Genomic DNA, 12,635 nt, shown 5'->3' with positions numbered 1-12,635 from the left:
CTCTTGATTAAAATGATGTGAGTAGAGTATGTATGTATGTAAGTTTGACGTGATACGCTCAATATTGCCATTGATTTTTTAATTTTGGTTTTATTACTAATTTTACCCCACCCTTTGCATTGCCTGTTCTTATATGAATTTTAAATAGGAACACTGAGTGAACATTACCAATATATGGTCCCAATTTGAATTAGAACGAGAGATGGCCCTATGAACCATGACCTATGACCCCTCTAATGAGGGGGATGAACGCTCTATGATGAGTATAAAGGAAGTGACTGAAATTGCAGCACTAGATCAGCAACAAAAACCCTCCTGAAGAAGGCCATCGTTTAATGGCAGAAACGCGTTGAGGTTTCTCTTCTTTAACTGAGTATCGGCATATGGTGGGGACCGTGGACGAAAGGTGTACCGTAAAGGCGCCTAGCGGGCACCTGTAAGCAAAGATCCAGAGGTCCTTTGAAGTGGTGACGTCACCTATACTAAACCAGTCCGGAAATGAGCAGGCTGAGCGGAAGTGCGGCTAGTGAGTCACTGTAACGTGTGTGCGGAAGTGACACGCGCCGTACTGGGGAGCCAGCGTAAGTTGATCAAGTGAGCGGTTGGCAACACAAGGTCTTGCTGTTGTGGTGGATTACCGGTAGGAACATCAAAAGTCTACACGGAGGCAGCTGCAGCGGACTGTGAGTAAAACCTATCCTTGGCATAGGATTGGGCTCTCTCTCTTGAAACTTCCGGATTGCGGAACGTTGTCTTGAAAGTTTCAGTAAGGCAGAAATCGCCTAATGTGAGTTTCTATATGGGACTATTTGCAATGAGGTTCTAACAGGATCCTATACCTCCAATCACTCACATTCAATTTATTGGATCACCTGGTCCTATATATATATATTTTTCCATATATTTTTTATGTTTATGTTTTAATTCTATTTTTAGAAGGGCCCTTCTAGGGTGTATGTTTGAATGTGGTATGAATGTAGGAGAAATTGAGTACCAACAAAAACGGTGTATATACAATTTTTTGCAATTTGTGCTATTTGAATAAAATCATTAGTAATTTAGGCTAGCGCGTGTTGGGTGTATTAATATAACCTAATCCTACCATAGTCATATTATAATGTCCTAACATATTATTATTATGTATTTATATAGCACTGAAATCTCCTGCAGCACATTACAGAGTACATAGTCATGTCACTGACTGTCCTCAGAGGAGCTCACAATCTAATCCTACCATAGTCATAGTCTAATGTCCTACCATATTATTATTATGTATTTATATAGCACTGACATCTCCCGCAGCACTGTACAGAGTACATAGTCATGTCACTGACTGTCCTCTGAGAAGCTTACACTCTAATCCTGCCATAGTCATAGTCTAATGTCCTACCATATTATTATTATGTATTTATATAGCACTGACATCTCCCGCAGCACTGTACAGAGTACATAGTCATGTCACTGACTGTCCTCTGAGAAGCTTACAATCTAATCCTACCATAGTCATATTATAATGTCCTAACATATTATTATTATGTATTTATATAGCACTGAAATCTCCTGCAGCACATTACAGAGTACATAGTCATGTCACTGACTGTCCTCAGAGGAGCTCACAATCTAATCCTGCCATAGTCATATTATAATGTCCTAACATATTATTATTATGTATTTATATAGCACTGAAATCTCCTGCAGCACATTACAGAGTACATAGTCATGTCACTGACTGTCCTCAGAGGAGCTCACACTCTAATCCTGCCATAGTCATAGTCTAATGTCCTACCATATTATTATTATGTATTTATATAGCACTGACATCTCCCGCAGCACTGTACAGAGTACATAGTCATGTCACTGACTGTCCTCAGAGGAGCTCACAATCTAATCCTACCACAGTCATAGTGTAATGTCCTACCATATTATTATTATGTATTTATATAGCACTGACATCTCCCGCAGCACTGTACAGAGTACATAGTCATGTCACTGACTGTCCTCTGAGAAGCTTACAATCTAATCCTACCATAGTCATAGCCTTCTGTCCTACCAGAATATTATTATGTATTTATATAGCACTGACATCTTCTGCAGCACTGTACAGAGTACATAGCCATGTCACTGACTGTCCTCAGAGGAGCTCACAATCTAATCCCTACCATAGTCATAGTGTAATGTCCTACCATATTATTATTATGTATTTATATAGCACTGACATATTCTGCAGCATATTACAGAGTACATAGTCATGTCACTGACTGTCCTCAGAGGAGCTCACACTCTAATCCTGCCATAGTCATAGTCTAATGTCCTACCATATTATTATTATGTATTTATATAGCACTGACATGTTCTGCAGCACATTACAGAGTACATAGTCATGTCACTGACTGTCCTCAGAGGAGCTCACTATCTAATCCTACCACAGTCATAGTCTAATGACTATGGAGAGCCGCAACAGCGCCACCTGCTGGAGCCGGGGAAGGTAAATATTGCACAGCCTGACTAATTGTCGGCTGTGTCTTCCGATGGGCAGACAGAGACCACCGTGGGACGGAGGAGGACAGGAAGCGGAAGCCTCAATAGGATCCAGAGGGTTCCCCCTCCTAAGGTGAGTATCCCCCCAGGGGCATTTTTTTCAATACAGGGTCTCTTTAAGACAGGGACAATGCAGATGCTCTAACACACTAAGAGTGACCAGGCAATGAGGACCTTCCGCCCATGAACTGTCTGATGGACGTACATGGAATGCCAGTTGTTGTGCACCTATTAAGCAGGACTTGTTTGATGTTTCAGTTGAAGGACATGGTCATAGTGCAACATGTGATGACCAAGTTGGAGAACTGGGAACAGAATTAACAGCGGATCACCCCTGAGCCTGCCACGGGGACAGCCGTGTCACACAGCTGTCCCGGTACAGCGCTGCCTTACATCGCAGCGCTGTACGCGGTAAATAGACAGCGGTTACGCTGTCTAACATTCTCCTAGCAGCAGCCGCCGCTGAGAGGCTGATGACGGAGCGGAGCACCATCATTCAAGCTGGGATGCGTGCGCAATCCCCTGCATTCTCCACCCCCAGGACTGCACGCCGATCGGCAGTAGGCGGTCCTGGGGCTGCCGCCGTGTCCACGCCAATTGGGGTAGAGCGGTCCTTTAGTGGTTGAGTTTCGCTACAATAATTAACTTGTTCTGTGCCAGCGGGATAACATTCATGAATCAACCGCTATGTGATGTAGTTCATTTGTGAAGTATTGCTTTGTGTTCTAATTGAATATTTGCAAACTTTACGTTTGTTTAAAGAAGATTTGTAACAGGAGGGGAAATGTGGTGTTCATATTCATGGTCTGTAGATGGCACTGTAATATACCGCTGCTGTTCTAGACTTGTTCATTGCTGTCTGTGAGTGGTGGCCTGGTGATAACAAGCAAAGCATGGCTTGATGTTTAACAGAGTTGCAGTAAACTGTAAGGCCGGATCCACACTAAAAGCGTTTTTATGAGCACTTTGTGATTGATTAGCGCTTTCTGAGCGCTTTTTAAAAATTTCTCCCATTCACTTCCATTAAGTCATTGCTGCGATTTTAATGAAAGTGAATGGGAGAAATTTTTAAAAAGCGCTCAGAAAGCGCTAATCAATCACACAGCGCTCAGAAAAGCTCTTATAGTGTGGATCCGGCCTAAGGGCCCGTTCACACCTCTGGCGTTTTTGCCCTTTTTTTTAAGCGCCGGCAATTTTGAAAATCGCCCTAAAAAAGGTTGTGCAATGATTCCCTATGAGAGTGTTCTCATCAGAGCGGTTCGTTTCCGATCCACTCAGCAAAGCGCTGCCTGTACCATTTTCTGAACGCTTTGGCTCAATGGCAGGTATAGGGAAATCGCAAAGCTCTTGCATAAGCGCTTGGTGCAGCGATTTCCCCAGCACTTTTAAGAATAAATACATAGTATTCTTTTCCGGGTCAAAGAGTTCACTTTGAAAAAACAAATCGCTCTGCAAAAGCTCTTTGAAAAGCGCTTTATACAAAATCACAGCGCAGCTAAGCGGCGGGAGGAGAAAAAAACGCACGTAAAAATCTAAAATTTTACATTTCGATTTTAGATGTGAAAAAAGTCTAAATAAACCTAATTCCAGTTATTGTGCATCCGTGATAATGGAACACAGCAATTCGGTGCTCTTCAGACTGAAATTTGGGGGTCTGTAGGGAGTCACTGAGATCTGGTCTTTCACAGAGACCCCCCAGATTTGGGCCTTGTGCAATTCACATTTTCTCTTAGGAGATAATTTTTCCTTTTCTATTTATTGTTTTCAGCACTTAGTAAATGAAAAAGTACCAAAAAGGTGGTGAAAAGTACTATCAAAACTATTTTAAGGGCTCGATTTCACTCACCGCAAACCGCTAGCCCATGTAACACTATGGCAGTGTTCTCATTGCGGTTAGCGTTAACCACAAACCTGTTACATGCAGCGGTTTGCCGGCGATTCCCGAACGATCGCGATTAGCATGTATAGAACCGATAATCGCGATCGCTCCCAAAACACTATGGTGTCCAGTGATTTTTTTTTTGCATTAATCACAGGAAAATCACTCATGCAAAATGAGTGTCCCCCCTTAAAAATAGCGCCAGGCTAGAGACAATCTGCTTGTCGCTAGCCTGCTATTTACCTGCATATTGTAAATCATTGGCGCTCCCCCGCCTCCTGTATTGCAGGGTTCCCCCGCCTGTGTCCCCTCGCTCTCAGCCACCGTAAGCTTCCTCCACTTGGAAGCTAAGCCGCGACCCAGGGTCCTATTAAAGGACACCGGAAGTGAAAAAAAACTAATGAAATAAGCAATTGTATCTATCCTCCTTCTCCTAAAAATGACTTTTTAAGATTTTCCACAGTTTTATTTTATGTTTAAATCTACTTTTTAAGTTTTAACAGTTTTATTGTTTTTGCTCAATGACACATTCATTGAAGTATGCCAGAGCTAAAATCTATGAACTATTGACCTTTTTATCTCTTTCCTGCTCTCAGAAGCCATTTTCTGCTATGAAAGTGTTATATGGTTGGAATTTCTTATCAGTGAGGGTCACAATGTAGTCACTTCCTGTCTGAGTCAGGACTGAGTCAGCCACTTACATACCTGATATTTAACTCTTTCAGGCAGAGAAAGAAAAAAAGGAACACAGCCTAGTTATTTGTGTGCTAGGCACTGTATATACCCATGTCTGTCTCATCATGTCACATGTCACTTCAGGTATCCTTTAAGATTTGAAAAACACACCTCGGGTTTTCTTTAAAAGGCATTTTATTGTTGGAAAATATCATTTAGGAACCTCAGGAGAAAGAGTTAATGACGTGTGGGCCCTGGTGCTCTAGAGAGAGTCACTGGGGTAACGTTACCACTCTTGTACGGTTGTCCTAGTTTCGTATATTAAAAAAGTTTAATAAATTTACTGATGACATTAGGGGGGCAGAATACGCATACAGAGTACAATTACAGCAAGGAATACATTTGTCATGGAGGAATCCTTATTTGATTTGCGGTAATATTTGATTTATCCGCTCCTCCGTGGGAATACGCCCCCGATGGGAACGGAAGAGCCATTGTAGTCTGTATCCTTCCCTCTACGATGATTAAACCGTTATCTTCACATCACAACATCTCACACAACAAACCGATTGCAGAGAGCCGCCCAACAAACGTTCTGCAATCCAGAACATCGACCCCCCCCCCCCCCCACCACCCGCTGGGATGCTGAGTTCCTCCAAGAACATAAATTCAATTAGCGCAGCCAGAGCGGAAGAATCTGCATATTAATGTTTATTGGGGCGGGGAGATAACAGCTGTGTGTTTGGGCCCCGAGTACCGGGGGTAATAAAATAATAATGAGGTGGGGCTGCCGTCCTCTTATCTGCAGGATTCCCACTTGTCACATGAAAGTGTTAATCCGACATAACAAGGGCCCAGCGTTGCAATAATTAGATTTCTGCATATTGCGCCAACACTCGCACATTACAGGGGGGGGGGGGGGGGGGGGGGGGGGCAGGAGAAATGGCTCAGAGATTTGTGAATATTTCTCACTGCCCACTTTCCCTTTCCCCAGGCAGAGCTGCCCCCTGATGATGAATTATAATGCTGAATGCAAGAAATACAGGCATACCTTCACATAGCAGCGGTAATAACGGGGGCATCACTTATATATGCCTGGGGGCATCATAATAATATGGGAGGACATTAGACTATGACTATGGTGGGATTAGAGTGTAAGCTCCTCTGAGGACAGTCAGTGACATGACTATGTACTCTGTAATGTGCTGCAGGAGATGTCAGTGCTATATAAATACATAATAATAATATGGTAGGACATTACACTATGACTATGGTAGGATTAGAGTGTGAGCCCCTCTGAGGACAGTCAGTGACATGACTATGTACTCTGTACAGTGCTGCAGAAGATGTCAGTGCTATATAAATACATAATAATAATATGGTAGGACATTAGACTATGACTATGCTAGGATTAGAGTGTGAGCTCCTCTGAGGACAGTCAGTGACAGGACTATGTACTCTGTACAGTGCTGCAGAAGATGCCAGTGCTATATAAATACATAATAATAATATGGTAGGACATTAGGCTATGACTATGGTAGGATTCGATTGTGGGCACCTCTGAGGACAGTCAGTGACATGACTATGTACTCTGTACAGTGCTGCAGAAGATGTCAGTGCTATATAAACACATAATAATAATAACATGGTAGGACATTAGACTATGACTATGGTAGGGATTACAATGTGAGCTCCTCTGAGGACAGTCAGTGACATGACTATGTACTCTGTAATGTGCTGCAGAAGATGTCAGTGCTATATAAATACATAATAATAATAATATGGTAGAACATTAGGCTATGGCTATGGTAGGATTAGTGTGAGCTCCTCTGATGACAGTCAGTGACGTGACTATGTACTCTGTAATGTGCTGCAGAAGATGTCAGTGCTATATAAATACATAATAATAATATGGTAGAACATTAGGCTATGGCAGGATTAGAGTGTGAGCTCCTCTGAGGACAGGCAGTGACCTGACTATGTACTGTGTAATGTGCTGCAGAAGATGTCAGTGCTAGATCATAATCTCACTAATATTATAAATGTGAAAGTTTGGATGTTAGTTACTTAGGGCATATTCACAGCTGGACGTTGCGTTTTAATGCGACGTTAAAGTTGCAACGTGTCTGCGTTTGGAGGTAATGCACTGTAAGCAGTGAGTTTCCACAACGCAACATTTTCAATGTGATGTTAACGTCGCACTGTGAATGGCCCATAGGATTAGCATTGCAGTTCGGTAAGCTGCATTATAAGACTTTATAACACAGCTCCACAACGTGGCACTATGAATGCGACCTCAATCACGCAACAATGGCTGAACGGATGTGAATGAAATTTGGCACACACATAGTACATTACCTGGAATAACATATAGGATACTTTTTATCCCCATCACCAAAAAGTGGGCGGAGCCAAATACAAATTTCACTAGGAAAATGTAAACTGCAGCCATTCTTACACTGTTAATGGCAGGGTTCTCAGACTTTGCACAGATGGTCACTGGGCGACTGGGATTAATATTCAGAAAAGAGGGTGGAGCCTACAAAAGCCAATCAAAATTCACCTATTGCTTTTCAAGGGGAATATTTAATTACTACCATTCTTGCACTGTTAATGGCACAAGCCTCAAACATGGTACAGTTGGTCATTGGGTGACTAAGGTTCAAATTCAGAAAAGGGGGTGGAGCCAAAGTCTATCAGATTTGTTTCATTTCAATGCAAATTATTGATGCCAAAGACCGCAAAGCTCACAAACAGGGGCATTGCTAGGATCCTAGAGATCCGGGGCACTTTTGGGCACTCTACATGAAAAATGGGTGTGGTCATGCACAGGAATGTGGGTGTGGTCATGGGTGGGGCCAAATTTTTCATGAGCCTAACAGCGGTCTAAGTAGGCCTGCCCAGAAAAATGTTGGATGGAGCCCCCTTAAACATAACTGGGCAGAGTTACCTGGCTTCTGTGCTGGCTGGTCTGCTGGGCACGCTGGCCTGCTGCCAGTCCCCCCATAACATTCCCTGACCTTCTAGTGGACCCCCTCCCTTGCTCCCACAGGCCTCCCATTGAGGCACAACAACTCCCAGCATGCCCCCATAGAAGAACTACAGCTCCCTGCAGTGGCGTAGCTTTGGAGCTATGGGCCCCGGTGCGAGTTTTACATGGGGCCCCTCCTAGCACTCTATATATAACACTTGATACGACGCAACAAAACCTGCCTTGGTCATACATAGTATTAGAGGTGCAAGAATCGGATGGGGAACAGTTTTTTAATGATTACTACGATTTAAAGCATCTATAGAGGTGATTATTACCACCACAGGACCAATAAACAGCTAATGCTTTGGTTGAGGAAGGGCCCCATGCATGGCCGGATTTCTGGCAAGGCCACATAGGCCATGGCCTAGGGCACCAGATAAACAAGGGGTGGCCTGCAGATAGTGGGCATTATTTGCAGGGCATAATTTGCAAGTGTCCAAACAAATGAAAGGGGTCAGGATAACTGCACTATTAGTACCAGCTGGCATCTGCCTGTGCAGTGCTACAGGCAGCTTCAGTCCGTTAATTAAATGTTTGTGAAGAGTGTGTGACTAGCAAAAAGCCAGGCTTGTCCAATGACATAGCAGCAGCTGCAGGCAGTTACAGAAGGCCGGGTCTCACACACTTGGTGTGGGGGATGAAAGGACCAGGGGCAGCACCAGCAAATAGTACAGAGTACAGAAGGCAGCCTTTCACAGTACCCATTCCTTAATTATTGATTGGCCAGCGCTGTTACCCTGGAGACAGCAGTGGGTACAGGACTCACTTTTACATGTTGCTGACCTGCTGACCCCACCCAATGTCCAATTGTGAGCCACTTTTGACTATGTGTGTGTGGTGGATGGCTCCCACCACACCCATCACCTGTAGATCGCTTGATTGACTAGTTCCCCGTGTGACGTGATTGATTCACTTCACGTTGCCATGGAGACCTCGGCACTAGCCCCAATAGTGGACACCAGCGGCCCAAAATTTTTCGGGTGTGTGTGTGTGGAGAGAGGTGGTAGGATACGGTTTCGGTTGGGGCGGCTGGTAATAGTCGGCCTTGGGTGGTAAGAAGTACAAATCCGGCCCTGGCCCCATGGGGCCCCTCTGGCCCCGATGCGGTCGCTACCTCTGCAACCCCTATTGCTACGCCCCTGGCTGTATGCTCCCATAAAGGCATCACAGCACCTAGCATGTCATCACAGCACCCAATATGTCCACATGGAGGCACCATAGCACCCATCACACCCCCCATTGTGGTGTTCTGTGGTGCCATGCTGGGTGACTGCTATGGTGCCTCTATGGGGCATGCTGGTCACTGTAATGCCATGCTGGTGCTGTGGTGTTTCTATAGGGCATGCTGGGTACTGTGTGGTGCCTGGTACTCTGCCTGAGGGACATCCAGGGCACATGCCACTGATCTTTGGGGCCAGCAACGCCACTGCTCACAAACTAGGTCATTGAGTAATTGTGTGTTAGCGTTAGAAAAAGTGGGCGGAACCGACACCAGCCAAACCATGCAAGCTGCTTACTGCAGCTTCGGTCCTCTGCGCTGTCCCGCTGGCTGTCCATGATGATCATGACTCCACCGGCAAGTTGGCTCTTCTGCGCCTGCACTGGCTTTCATACCCATGCGTCCACGTCATCTGGCGTGTACTGTGCTTGCGCACAACTACTGCGCAGGCTCAATACGCACCAGATGACGCGGACGCAGACGTCCCGACGGTGGAGTATACTCACCTCTGAAGTCTGAAGTAATATTTGCTCAGGAACATTTCCTGTTGGAATCTGATTTAACATCTATTGGTAAAGGGTGGTAACAGGTAAACGTTCAAAACACATTCTGCTGAGCTGAGCTTTTCTCTTTGTGAATGGTTGTTTGCTGCCACCTAGTGTCAATTATCAGAACTACATTTTTTTTTTGTCAGGACTCTTCTGTGATTCATCTGACCTCTCTCTGTCCCTCATCAGGAGTGCGGATAGTCAATGAAAAACTTTGAAAATAGTTCAACCTTGGCGGTATTTGATTTCATCCACAAAAAATTGTGTTTGCATAATCCTGCATCAAATGGAATTATCTGCATCTCGCTGAACATCCGTCAGGACTATGAAAAGCAATTGCAATCGCAATGACGCTACAATGCGATCACATTACAAGGTAATTTCCACTAATGTGACTGGGATTGAACTACTATACTCAGGGCCGGCCCTAGACTTTTTGCCGCCTGAGGCAAACTTCAGAAAAATCGCTGCCCTCCCCCCCCCCCCCCACAAGCTGTGGGTGTGGGGGGCCGCCGAGCTGGAAGGGGTAGCAGGCAGGAAGGGGGTATTGGGCACAGCGGTGGGGAGGGGGGGTCGGACTGTCGTCACTTCCTGCAATGCTGTCCACTTACAATACAGTGGGCGGCATTGCAGGAAGTGACGAGAGTGGAGCGCACGCTGGAACGCGGAAGAGGTGAGTCATCCCTGCCCGCTGCCTCTTACCAGTAGCGGCTAAAAGCTGTTGGAATCAGATCGTAAAACGCAAGCAGGGTAGTGGAAAAAGGCCCTAAATCTAGCTAATTGCACCAGATAACAGGTATAGGGAAGCGCACTTTTCATTGTCTGTATTCTTCACTGTATGCAACATAACGCAGCCATAGCATAAGGTACGACTTTGTTCCATTGCGTAGGAACACAACGTCCCGCTGTGACCCAAGCCTCACTGTAGGGGTCACTATATGCAGAGCAACGATTGGATAACATGCAACGCCACTGCGAGCCTAGCCTTAGTATTATTTATTCAAAAGAGACTTTATTTTAAAGAGAACCCGAGGCCGGGTTCTAACAATGCAATCCACATACAGCGGCTGGGTCTGCCTATACAGCCCAGCCTCTGTTGCTATTTCAATCCCCCCTAAGCCTCCCCTGCGCTCTGCTATCCCCCATAAATCACGTGTCGCAGCGGGCTGTGTTTACCTCTGTACTGTCAGTCTGCCGCTCCCCCCGCCTCCTGCAGAGCTCCAGTCCTGCCTGCATCCCTTCCCTGCCTGCTGATTGGAGGGAAGGGATGTGGGCGGTGACCGGGGTTAGCAGAGCGTAAGGGGGGGGGGGGGTAGGGGAGATTGAAATAGCAACAGAGGCTGGGCTGTATAGGCAGACCCAGTCTCTGTGTGTGGATTGCCCACCTCAGGTTCTTTTTAAAGAAAGTAAACACAATTAAAGAGACTCCGTAACAAAAATTGCATCCTGTTTTTTATCATCCTACATGTTCCAAAAGCTATTCTAATGTGTTCTGGCTTACTGCAGCACTTTCTACTATGACAGTCTCTGTAATAAATCAATGTATCTTTCCCCTGTTAGACTTGTCGGCCTGTGTCTGGAAGGCTGCCGAGTTCTTCAGTGTTGTGGTTCTGCTATGAACTCACCCTTTCTGGCCCCTCTATGCACACTGCCTGTGTGTTATTTAGATAAGAGAGAAGAGAGAAGCTGCTCTAATCAGCTGGATAAATCGTCCTCTGAGCTGGCTGGGCTTTCACATACTGAGGAATTACAAACAAGGGCAAAGCTGTTTGCAAGAAGAAAAGAGCAGCCTGAAACTTCAGTGCATGAGAACAGGGGGAAAGAAACACACAAATGATCTCTTGAGTTTTAAAAGGAATGCTGTATACAGCCTGCTTATGTATGGATGTATTTTCAATGTGTGGACATACTGTACATCAACCTACTTCCTGTTTTGGTGGCCATTTTGTTTGTTTACAAACAAACTTTTTAAAACTGTTTTTAACCACTTTTAATGCGGCGAGGAGCGGCGAAATTGTGACAGAGGGTAATAGGAGATGTCCCCTAACGCACTGGTATGTTTACTTTTGAGCGATTTTAACAATACAGATTCTCTTTAAAGGACAACTGAAGTGAGAGGGATTTAGAGACTGCCATATTTATTTCCTTTTAAAGAGGAACTGTGGTAAAAAATAACAATGAATAACAATCTGATAACAAAATAACAATCTGATGTGATACTTTTCACTAACTGCAGTCAACTTTTAAAGGGGAACTGAAGTGAGAGGGATGTGGAGGCTGCCATATTTATTTCCATCTAAGCAATACTAGTTGCCTGGCAGCCCTGCTGATCCTCTGCCTCTAATACTATTAGCCATAGCCCCTGAACAAGCATGCAGCATATCAGGTGTTTCAGACTTTAAAGTCAGATCTGACAAGATTAGCTGCATGCTTGTTTCTGGTGTTATTCAGACACTACTGCAGAGAAATAGACCAGCAGGGCTGCCAGGCAATTGGTATTGATTAAAAGGAAATAAATATGGCAGCCTCCGTATACCTCTTACTTCAGTTCCCCTTTTACTATTAAGCTCAAGTACTAAGCTGTTAATCTTTCAAAATGTCATGGAAATGGTTGCAATGCATTTATATGACCAAATGTTGTAATATGTGTATGGTTACTGTGCCAATCAAATCAACCCCCCCCCCCCCCCCCCCCCCATAAAAATAAAATTGCTTATTTTTTGTACAATATTAATTTATCGA

General features: G+C 44.7%; 1 long non-coding RNA gene across 1 annotated transcript in view; it reads left to right on the top strand.

Annotated features, from left to right (window-relative positions):
• Positions 1-12,635, top strand: part of LOC137527959 (uncharacterized) — a 30,505-nt gene that overhangs the window by 15,072 nt on the left and 2,798 nt on the right. The window contains exon 2 of the long non-coding RNA XR_011023243.1: positions 10,040-10,269. This is a non-coding gene — a long non-coding RNA (uncharacterized lncRNA). The remainder of the gene's footprint in view (positions 1-10,039; positions 10,270-12,635) is intronic.

This window comes from Hyperolius riggenbachi, chromosome 8 (assembly GCF_040937935.1).
Source record: "Hyperolius riggenbachi isolate aHypRig1 chromosome 8, aHypRig1.pri, whole genome shotgun sequence".
Taxonomy (NCBI): Eukaryota; Metazoa; Chordata; class Amphibia; order Anura; family Hyperoliidae; genus Hyperolius; species Hyperolius riggenbachi.
The sequence above is the reverse complement of the archived record's forward strand: the minus strand, read 5'-3'. Positions and strand labels throughout refer to the sequence as shown.